Below are 11,561 nucleotides of genomic sequence, written 5' to 3'. Positions count from 1 at the left end.
GTCTTCGTCGTGATTGAACACTCACCAATTAGTGACATTGTCAGGAATCTATGGTCTAAAAAGTAACTCTACTGAAAATCTATCTAGGCTATAATCTTCGGAAGGTAGGAGTTTGGAAGCAACAATGGCTAGCAAGTCAGCTGCTAAATTCTGAGACCTAGGGATGGAAGAAATATTCAATGCTAAAAATTGAGAGGTGAGTTCTTGTACCAGCGACTGATAATGTTTGAGATGGCTAGAAAGACAATGAATTGTATTTCTTACCTGTTTAATAACAATTTCTGAATCACCAAACACTTTCAAATATTGAACCTTGAGGCCAATCGCTTTGTATAGTCCTTGAACTAAGGCTTCATACTCAGTTTTATTATTCGTGCATTCAAATTCCAACCTACAAGACAACATCGCTTTTTCTCCTTGGGGGCTAACCAAAATGCAACCTGCTCCTGAGCCTTCACTAGACTTATACCCATCAAAATATAGTGACCAAAATAAAGAATTATTAAAAAATTTATTTACAGTTTCCTCAGTATCGTTAAAACATCTTGATCTATGTGTTTGTGAATAATTTTCGATCTAAGATGTGAAATTTTTCGCTGAGAAAGGAGATGGTTGGGTAGTGAAGTTGCCAAAGAATGATTCAGATGAATAATTCCCCAAGATATTGTTATTAAATACTATTGGTTGATTTTCCTGTTCAAATTCTGTAACAATATGGGTCATGTGTTTCTCCCGATTGATTTTTATTTGATTTGGCTTTCCCTTGTGGGGTAGCCACATATGGGACCAATCGGTAGAAATATACCCATGGAGCTTCTTAGACCAATCCCTACTCAAGATTAAACCATAAAACTTATAAATATCAGCGATTAAGATTTCAATTCTTTGAAATACTCGTGGATCAGTCAACAACCTGATAGTTACAGAGTTAATTTCCCCTAAAACATGGACTTTGGTTCTATCTAACTACACAATGTGAATTGCGGACTTTTGGGGCTCAATGTTCAGTTCGGAAAAAACCGAAGCTGGCATTATATTAGAGGATGCCCCTGAGTCAATCAAACAATTGTATAGATTTCGTTTATAAATCTCGTAGGTTAAGAGGAAAGGAGGAGTATGGAAATTTGATCTATCTCCAATCAGAATCGTATCAGTAGCTTCAACCCTACCCGAAGGTGGTTGACCTAAATCATTTGCAGCTTTAGCACTAGGAAGAGGTGAAGAAGGAATGACATTCAATTCCTTGAGAAGCAATTTCTACTGATGTTTTAGTTTGCTAAGTTCAAACATGGTAATATTTGCCTTAGTCTTCTTCATATCATCAACAATATTGTAATCCATTGAATCCGATACTACCAACGTTTTAGATGTTGATGGTATATTTGAGGATGAAGGTTGGTTTTGTGGTACTATTGCAGGTGACTTTTTTGTGGATACCTTTTCCTTTGTAGTAGTAGCACCTGCACTACTTTTCTTTGAACTTGCCTGGACAGGTTCAGGGGCAGCTTTACTCCTAGTAGTCACAAGAAAAGCTTCTTGTTCATTTTCTGTATCGGAGTTAGGTAATATGAAGTCCCACGTTCCATGGCATTCAACAACTTCCTCTTATTCGTCAGTTGGTGAAATTGTTTCATCTTCTTCTTCTTCTTAAGGATCTGAATCTGCATTAGATATAACATTTGGTGGTTTTGATTCGGTTTTCTTGAAATTTCTAAAGGGCCTTTTTGTTGAGGTTTTTGCTACTTTTTTTTTATTTCAACCATTTCATTTGACAAAGTCTTGAGGGCCTTTTGTAGACCCTTCATATCATATGGATCTTTAGGGTTTTTCTTCTTTGAATCATCTTTAAAAGAAACGTTTTTGGATTTTCTATCTTCAAGAGCAGCTTTCTTTTCTAGAGCATTAATACATTTCTCCACAGCAAGTGCTTCTTTCATGTTTTCAGCTAAAGTTGGTTTTCCGGCCCTGTCTACGAAGATAGCTATATTGGCAGATAGGGCAGTTATATACCATTCACTTCTGGTTTGGAGGCCGTTGGGATCTTATTCAATAGTTTATTGAATCGCGCATTGAATTCTTTAATTGGTTCCCTATGCTCTATCCTAAGATTGGAGAGATCATTAATTAATGTAGCTAAAGATCTATCATCACCACTTAGTAAGAAACTGTTCTTGGTAAGTGTTCGAACTAGTAATGGATCCAGAGGATAGGGAAAAATACCAAGATCCCGCTGATCCTTGCAAAGTATAAGGGAAAATTCTAATGACAACATCTTCCTCGGTTACTCGTTTCAAATTAACTGATAACATGAAGTTACTAATATGTTCCTCAGCTTGTATTCCATCATCTGGGTTAAACTTGGGTAGCCATTTTTCAGGAGCATCAGGCAAAGCATGTAATGTTGCAGGCATATTGACCGCACCAGGTCTATTCCATGGATTATCTATTGAAACACCAGTAGTGGATGAGATTGCTGATGAAATTCCAGATGTTTGGGAGGGAATGGATATTGAGGATTGAGCCAGTTGGGATGTCGAAGTTCCTAATCCCTGATGAACAACAATAATTAATGAGGGAGTGGATGGTTGACTTCGCACTGGGGAAGATGAGATGGAGGATGTGGATGAAAATGCTTCATTGTCAGATCCTTCAGTGTTCTTCTTTGCCCTTTTCCTTTTAGGTAAGGGCAGCTCAGTAGGTTCAATATCGAGCTTTCCACTCTGAAGTCTAGTGAGAGGATGAGGTAGATTGAATTGCGAAGTCTCACTGCTTTGAGATACCTCAGATTTCTGTGGTGATATCGAGAAGCCTTGAAGTTTATGGATGAGTAACTGAACTTCAGAGGACTTAGGACTTAATCATTCCAGAGTATTGTGGGTTTGAGCAGTGGTAGTTGATCCCTTTTCTTCTCGCTTGGATACTGGAGAACCAGCATGCAATTGGGAAGTACGAGGTGATGTGGAGGGAGATTTACTCTCAGAATGGTCTGTAGATTTGGATTTTCTCACCATTCATAGTTGAGGCCCTCCTTCCAGCGCCAAAAATGTTGACGCTCCGAAAAACGTTGCATCAACATCGGGGAATAACCACCCGGTCCAGACCTTAATACAACTCCTTTTCTGTTTGGGATGGTGGCTCCGACTGGATATAATGGGACCAGTTTCCCAATAATGAATAAAAAGGGGATGGATGAGTGATTGGTTTTCTAATAGATGATAATGAATGGATGACTTAATCTAAAAGCGAAAATACAAATGACTATTCTATCCCGAGAAGCTTTTATTCTTTTAAGTGCAACGCTTGATGATCTCTATTCATCGATAGGCATATAGATGACTCTACTCAATAAACATAGACATTCATTCACATAATAATTGCTTTGTTCAAATAGTTGAACAAACTAATTAATAAAACATTGTTACACTTATCCTTTTATATTACCGATACATGTATGATTAAAAGAAAAGCATGTTGTAAACATCCAATAGTGGAAAGTATAAAGAATGCTGTTAAAAACACATGCATATATTCAATAATAGCAAGAGTGATCAAATAACAATTCACATAAAAAGAATGAATTCAGACATAGATAGTAGTACCATATGAGCTGCAAGTCATTCCCAACATCAATTGAAATTCGAATTCCTTCTTCCGACTCAGAAATACCTTTAAATAAAGGCAGTAGTGCACATCCACATAAAAGCTTCATTATCAAAATTGGAATAATTGGCCCAGTCTTTACAAAAATATACCTGAAGTACAGTAGTGTAACTTCAGGTTTAAGTCATATACAAAAATTTACGACCCTTTCCAATGCATTGAAAGGGTCTATAAATACTTGATTAAAACTAACTAACTATAAAATTAAAATGCTACTTAATTGGTACAACTTGATGTTGAATATCCTTCCTATAGCAATCTGGCAGTCAACAGCATGATTCATCACTCTAGCTGTTTGCCTTTCGACCTGAGTTGGCCTATCACTAGCATTGGTTCCACTTGTTGAGGGCGGTTGAGATGAGAATTGAGTTGAGTAGCATAGGTGGCATCTTGTATATCGGGAATGATACACCCGATTGCATCTGTTAGGCACTTGAGGGTGGCTCTCTGGTTGTATGGTTTTACTAGGAACAACCAATAGCTGTCCCAAGTTAAACTGTTAACACCTGTGATCAATCTCCCATTCTTTTCCAGCTCTTGATAACATGACTGCTCCAATGTTTTAGCTGATAGTAATTTACCTGGTGTACATTTAGAGATCATATTAGATAAATAGAGAGTATCATTAATTAATTCAACCAAATTACTTGTGGTTAATTTGCATCTAGAAATTGCTCTCTCTGCCTTCATTAACTGGGACTGCCATTCCATAAATAGGATTTCTTTATGAGATTCTAAGATTTTTGGCAAATTAGCCGCTTGTCCCTCATCAGTGTCCTGCCAATCAAGAAAATTTGTCAAGGTCTCATCGGTCTGCTCCAAGTCTGTTCTAGCATCGACTGATTTATCGATTATTGATGCTATTATGTCACACAGGGGTTCCACTTGAGCAATTTTCTGACATAATAATTTTATTTTTGTTACCAATGCCTTATTAATCTGTAGTGCTTCTGCTCTAAACTCGGCAGGCTGTGGAAGATTCTTGAACTTCTCTATTTGACGTGATAATTGAGCAATTTGCTCATCTTTCGTCTTCACCATCTGTTCATTCATTGCTTTCAATTTTGCCAATGCTTCCGATAGCTCTTTCTGCTTTTGAATTGCACTTGAATCAATCCTTTGTTTCTCTTCATGCAACTGCTTATTCAATTGATTATTTATCTATTGTTGCGTGGACAATTGTTGTTCTAATTGTTCTACTTTCTTTTGTGCCCCCGATAGCTGTGCTTGTAGCGAAGTGATTGCCTGGTCCTTTTCTTTTAACAGATTACTCACTTCTGATGCCTTGTCCATGGTGGTCGCCAAATGGGCTTCAGCATATTGGGACAATTTTGTTAGGTCATAAGAAGGATCAAATTCCTCCTTCCAAACCACGTTGGCTGTCACTGTTTGTTCAGGGAACAGTGAAGGTTGATCAATCCTTCTTCTTTTCCGATGTCGCTTTACTACGGCCCTATACTTTGGGCTGTAAAAGACATCCAATGGAGGTATATCCTCCACTTGCTAAATGATCTGATCCAAAGGATATTTTGGAATTATTTCTATGTCTGTAGTAGGGGGTAGGCCGCTGGTTCCACTTGGAACCTCTTTTGATGTTGTATCCTGTGTATCAATCGCTTTGGATGTATCGGCTTCCTTTGAGCTTTCTAGATTGCTTATGATTGAATCGAATTGTTGCCATTCCTGGAGCAACTTTGGGTCAATTTGGGCATCGACATTCACATCCGTGCTGCTCTGCTCCTGCTCTTTCCTCTGCACTTCTTCACATATCCTCTCTTGTTCTTTCCTCTGCGCTTCCTCCTGTTCTTTCCTCTGGAGTTCCTCCTGCTCTCATGTTTGGACTTCTCCAGCAATTTCTGATGTAGCAGGAGGTTCATTGGTAAGTCGTTGTTCAAGCTCGCTTGATTGTGTCATCGGGGCCGTTGCTAACAAATCTAGAGGCAGAGTTTGCAACCTTAGCTCTCTAACTCTATTGAATTCACCTAACCCGTCGTCGTGATGTCTCATTCTAGCTAGCGTTTGAACCTGAAATAATGACTCGGCCGAGGAGAATAGGTCATCAAACTCATCTTCTTTATGTTCAAATTTAGTGGATTTTGCCTGTTCTAGTGCATTATAGGTGACTTTGTTTGGATCAAATCACCTGTTAGGAAGAGTGGCGAGATTCAGTGTATTAATATTTTTTGCTTCTTTCTCTGCATGTTTGTAGTCATGCAGAGTGTAAACGCCACACCTTAGAGGAAAAGGAGGCCAGACCTGCTTCTTTTTATTCCTTAGAGTCTATGTAACTCCTTCGGATGTAAGATGATATGCTATCTCTCGAGCCAATAGTTTCTTGGGTATATACAAGGGGAGGACATGAGGGTTGGCATGACTGCCGAAAAATCTTACATATGTGAATTTTTCTTCTCCGAACCAGTTTCCTAAAGCTCTTAAGTCAATCTGTGCTTGTGAGGAAATCTTAGGAGGAGGTTTGTCAAAAATTGCATAGTAAATGGGTAACATAAATCCATTGAAAACTTGATATAGGTGGTGTTTATAGTGGGCTTTCCACAACTTCTGGTGGTAGATATGAATGGGCATGGGGTCCTGGGGAGTCCATCTCCACCCCAGCACAGGAAATTCTGAGTTAAAACAGAAAGTATCTAGGATGTAGGCACTAAAGTAAAATGGAGGAATGAACCTTTCAGTAACGTGGGATTTGTTTCTAAATTCAAGAACAGCTGTTGCTAACTTATCAGATAGTATATTCCCCCAATCCATTATTTCACTATTACATGCTGCTTCCATTAAAGGTACCATCTTTATAGTGAAGTTTGAGGAATCATGCAACCCCCAAATCCTACACATCATCACTCCAGCATAACAATAAGGAGAACACAAGGAATTGACAGAGTACTTACCCGAAGACTCATGCTTGTGTTTCACTGGGTTTTGTCTCCAATCTCGTATTGGTGCTGATTCAATGTCATTTTCATCTCTGAATTTCTCCAGAAATGATTTGTTGTACTTCTTCTCCGGTGCGGGCAAATGGTACATTTGTCTCAAATCATCGGGTTGAAACAAGCAGAACACTCTCCCGTCGATGGTGCAAAATGTTCTGTTTGTAATTGGGATTTCCTCAATTGCTTATCATACCACATCGGTATATGGAAGAATTTTCTCTCGGGCCGCTATCCGGTGTAGGTAAGAGTCGAACAAATCCTTTAGAGTTGCATCAGACTTCCGGGTCAGGTCTGCTGTGGCTTGTACTGATGTTACCTGAGGCTCTTCGGCCTCAATCAGATTATAGATGCTCAGCCAAGTAATTTTACCAAGACCTAGACATGTGGTGTCCGAGATTAATCCCTTTTAACTTGGTCCTGGATCGGCAATGTGTTTTCCTGTTACTGCAAAAGCTAAAGCTGTTCCAGATTTCTTAGACTTCTTCCCCATTTGGCCTGAATTTGTTGCTTCAGAGGAGCTCTGCACAGGATATAAACTGAACGTAATGCGGAGAATAGGTGGCACAAACCAAATATGAATGAGGTATATTAATCAATGAATAATGGATGATTAACATAAGGTGGTCGAGGATACAATCTCTGAAGATATTTTGGCCTTATTGTTCCATTAAATGGCCATTTAAACCTGTCAATCATTTAAATGCTCATCATATCGTTTATTGGCCGAATAATTCATTTAAGCGTGGCTTTTGTTATCACTGAAAATTCTGTTGCCTAAATTGCTCAGACTAGCTTAAGGACAAAGTGTTTCAGCAGTGCATAGATCCCTTTAGCAGTTTCGCAGCACAACATCTTGTAGGTGATTTCATAGCGCATAATTCATATTTTGCACTGGCTGCGCTACGAAATTGGTATTTTTTCGAATCCATAGTTTTTTTCACCCAGCTGTCACCTTCTCAGCAACATGTGTCAATATTACAACATCTACTCGATCTAAAACACAGCAAGAGAAAAAGGAGAGACAAGGTCTATGGTAATAATTTGGAAATCCAGGCAATGTCGGAGATATATAATCGTCCCATTCATATTTATTCATACAGTACAGACCCTATCAACATATTTCATGGTAGTTATGGTACCAATTCTCCTCCTATCTGGCTTAGCTATCATCGTGGAAACCACTACAATTCTCTTGTTGATCCACACAGATTGACAGTTGGTGCTAGCCTCGGCTTTAGTAGTCTTCAAGGGAAAAATATAGACAAGGATCAAGTGTAAGCTGCTATAAAAGCACAACAGGATCAGCAAATTGAAAATGCACTTTTAGCTAAAGGCCGCAATGGTGAGATGTCATGGCAATGGTGAGAGGATAAGCGCATTACTGATCTGAACTTCTTGATTGGACCGCCGTTCGTAATCTGTTTGCTATTATCCCATTCTTGTTTCGAGGTCGATTTAAAGTCGGCAATTTCAGGAAGATTATTTAAAAGTGGAATGAAAATGTGAATTGAAGCCGAGTGGAGAGAAACGGAATGGCTATGGAGAGTCCGCTGAGGTTGATTGGCAGTGATGAAGAAGATAGCTCAAGATTTAGAAGTCCCTCTGAAGTTCAAGAAAAGTGTTTTCCATCAGGAGAAACTGAAAGAATTCGATCAGATAATGATGTGTGTTCAGAGATGAAGCGCAAGGCCATACTTGCAATGTCAGGACAGGAGTTCCATGCATTACTTGAGAAAATTCAGTCAGCTCACAGTGCTATTTGTGAAAACAACATACAGGACTCATATTTGCTGCCTGATGCCTGCAACAAATGGTTCAATGCAAAGCTAGATAGGAGGTTGCCCTTTCAAGAGAAGCATGCCATATAACAGGCATCCATACTTGGAAATCTTGAAACTCTGGGAATAATTTGGAGTCCTGATTCCATTTCAAAGACAAGCATGCATTATGAATATATTAATGGTAGTGGGCATGGGGAAGAGATAGAACAGTTGAAATCCCATCTAAAAGTTGTAGAGTTTGGGGCTGGACGAGGTTATTTAACTCACATGCTTTCTGACTGTTATGGCATTAAGGACATAGTACTAGTGGAGCGCAGGTCATATAAGTTCAAGGCTGATCGAACTTTGAGACAGACATAGGCCATTAATTTGGAGCGCCTGAGAATAGACATTGAAGATTTGAAATTGGAAGCTGTGGAATCCTTGAAGGGCTTTTAATGTGCTGCAGTGGGGAAACATCTTTGTGGACCAGCGACAGATTTGGTCCTCCGATGCTGTCTTAGTGAACAAAACGATAACAAATATGTATCTGAAGATACCAACAGAGGAGGAAATCATCCTTACATAAAAGGCCTTTCAATTGCAACATGTTGCCACCATCTTTGCCAATGGAAATCTTATGTGAATAAACATTTTTTCATAAACCTGGGCTTTACAAGAGAAGAATTTTGTGCTGTAACATGGCTGACCAGCTGGGCACTTGATGGGGAGCATTGCTCTGATCATTCTAATGGCGTTAAAGTCGGAACCAACTTAAATGTTTGCAATACCACTGAAGATGCTGCTAATGTTCATGATGTTGGAAATATTATTAGATGCTTGAAGCCAGCTGAAAGGGCAGTACTAGGCTTGAAATGCAAAGAACTTCTTGATACTGGCAGGCTCATATGGTTGAGAGAGCTGGGACTAAATGCTAAACTAGTAAACTATGTTCCAGCCAAAGTATCTCCAGAAAACAGGTTACTTCTTGCAAGCAATGGTTAAAGAACTTGAATCACTTATGGTTGAGTTGTAAACACCACATATTTGGTGGTTACCTTTGTGGCAAGCAATCTGGAGTTTCCATTTTTCATGCTGTTGTTAACTGTATTGGCCATTTGTTCATTAAATTGGGCTTTATGCACACTCGAATGGTCCATGGGGATACTTCACAATCATTTGAGGTGGATGATTTATTGATCTAATTGAACATCTGTCAAAGTTGTGTTCTTCGCGGTCTGGAATCTATTGAAGTGGCTATAAGTAAAGGTGCTTTGCAGTGAAAGGTTGCAGGTTGGCAGGGCTTGCAGAGAAATCTGAGCATGCTGTTTGAGTTTTATAGGAAAAGCTATTGACATTGAAGCCTGGCAGCTGAACAGGATTACTTGCAAGTTGTTATTCATTTGTTGAGGAAAATGTGAACAATCAGCTGAAAGAGAAATATGGGGAGAAGATAGCAAGAATGCAGAGAAGTGATGAGACTGTGTATGATGAAATTACACAGCAGTTTCGTAGCGCGCTACGAAACTGCTGTAGCTGCATGTTTCAGTTGAGCCAATCAATTATGATTGACAAATCAGCAAATCTTTCTGAAAGGTGTTGTCTTCACACATGAAAAAATGGCCAGCACATCGAAGACGTGGCAGCCTGTTCTATTTTGAGTAATCAAAGATAAAAGGCATGCTTCTTTGGATTCGAATATTGTGAAGCACATCAAAGACTGACAAACAGGGGCCTATGTTTCAGGGTAACGGAAAGGATGTGTCATTGAAGACAAACATGGGGCATTAACTGCTCATCTCATGCCATCTCAGCCAAACAAAAAGGACACCATGTGTCAAAGCTGCAAGGAGGAATCTTCTACGAAGAAGATAGAGTTAGAGTTATAATTACATTAGAACTTTTTAGAACTTGAGTTAGTCGTTATTGTATTAAATAGTTTGTTGCAAAGCAGATAGGTGTCAGTAGTGACAGTCATCGAACTCCCCTCATGCTGGAGGAGGAAGCTCCAAGTAGTTATAATTATGTTTCTATATATAGCTGAAGGATGAAGGTAATGGGAGTTGGATATTTTATAAAACAGAGGACCGTTTTGGCTCATGTAGAAAATAGAGTTCAGTAATATAAGTGACTGTTTTTCTTCTCAGGATTCATAAGGGATTTCCTTGTTCAGAATGTGTGATGGTATATTTTCTTTAGTGTTCTTTTACAGTTGTACAAATACATAATCACTCAGAATTCATTAATCATGCTCTGACTTCCTGTATGTCTTTGTAAACTGTGGTTTTATATAATTTGTGTTCTGAACATCTTAATGCCAAGTGCCCTGACTTCTATGTAAAGGCAGTGTCATTGTTTACTGAAGTATGATTGACTCCATAGGCCCAATGGAAATTAGTTTAATGTTTGTCCAGCCAGAATACTTGTTCATGTCACTTTACAAGAGTTAGCCATCTTCTCAATAATCAAAATCAATAACCTTTTGAGAGAGCCCTCTCAGGCTAAGGAGGCTAAGCCTTAGTCAAAAGATTGGTCTGAAAGAGTTACACAGAGTCTACCTGATCAGCAACCCTTCAGTGCTTGATTTTGTGATAACATTTTGGTGCGTCTGCCGGGAGTCTGAAGATTACTCATTCCCGAAATCATGAAGCTGAACTTCTGAAGGTAGTAGGAGCTCAGACATCTATTTGAGGCTGCAAAACTATCTTGGCGACTCCACACATCGAATAAGAAATTGGAAGGTGACTCCACTGCTAGAAGATTAGTAGCTTGATGAAGTTTCAAGATGAATTCCACTGCAAGAATGAATCCCAGGTATGCTCCTATGAATCGGTCTCATATCCCTGGTTTTCCAAATCCTATGCCAGAGGTTGATTGGTTAGATGATCTTCCAATATTCAAAGATGAAAAGAAGGATAATGCTGCTCTCCATTTGGTTAAATTCCATATGCATGTACACAGTCTTAAGGTTCATTTCCCTGAAGATTGTCTCATGAAAATGTTTATGACCACTTTAGAAGGAAAATCATGGTCTTGGTATAAAAGTCTGGAAAATGGTTCAATATATTCGCTTGCTAGTTTTCATGATGAATTCTGTGAAATGTATAAAGAAGGTTATCCTTCCTTATTGCTGCTTAAAGATTGCTGTAGGCATTCTTTAAATCTTATTCAGTACTTGGAGGATTGTTATGAGGAT

At 38.9% G+C, this 11,561-nt stretch overlaps 1 pseudogene; it reads left to right on the top strand.

Moving 5' to 3' along the window:
- The first annotated feature begins 8,137 nt into the window (after positions 1–8,137).
- Positions 8,138–9,585, top strand: LOC149179068 (uncharacterized; annotated as a pseudogene).
- The last annotated feature ends 1,976 nt before the right edge of the window (positions 9,586–11,561 follow it).

This window comes from Pinus tabuliformis, chromosome 4_1, assembly GCF_031772625.1.
Source record: "Pinus tabuliformis cultivar Carrire ecotype Pingquan chromosome 4_1, CPIR1, whole genome shotgun sequence".
Taxonomy (NCBI): Eukaryota; Viridiplantae; Streptophyta; class Pinopsida; order Pinales; family Pinaceae; genus Pinus; species Pinus tabuliformis.
The sequence above is the reverse complement of the archived record's forward strand: the minus strand, read 5'-3'. Positions and strand labels throughout refer to the sequence as shown.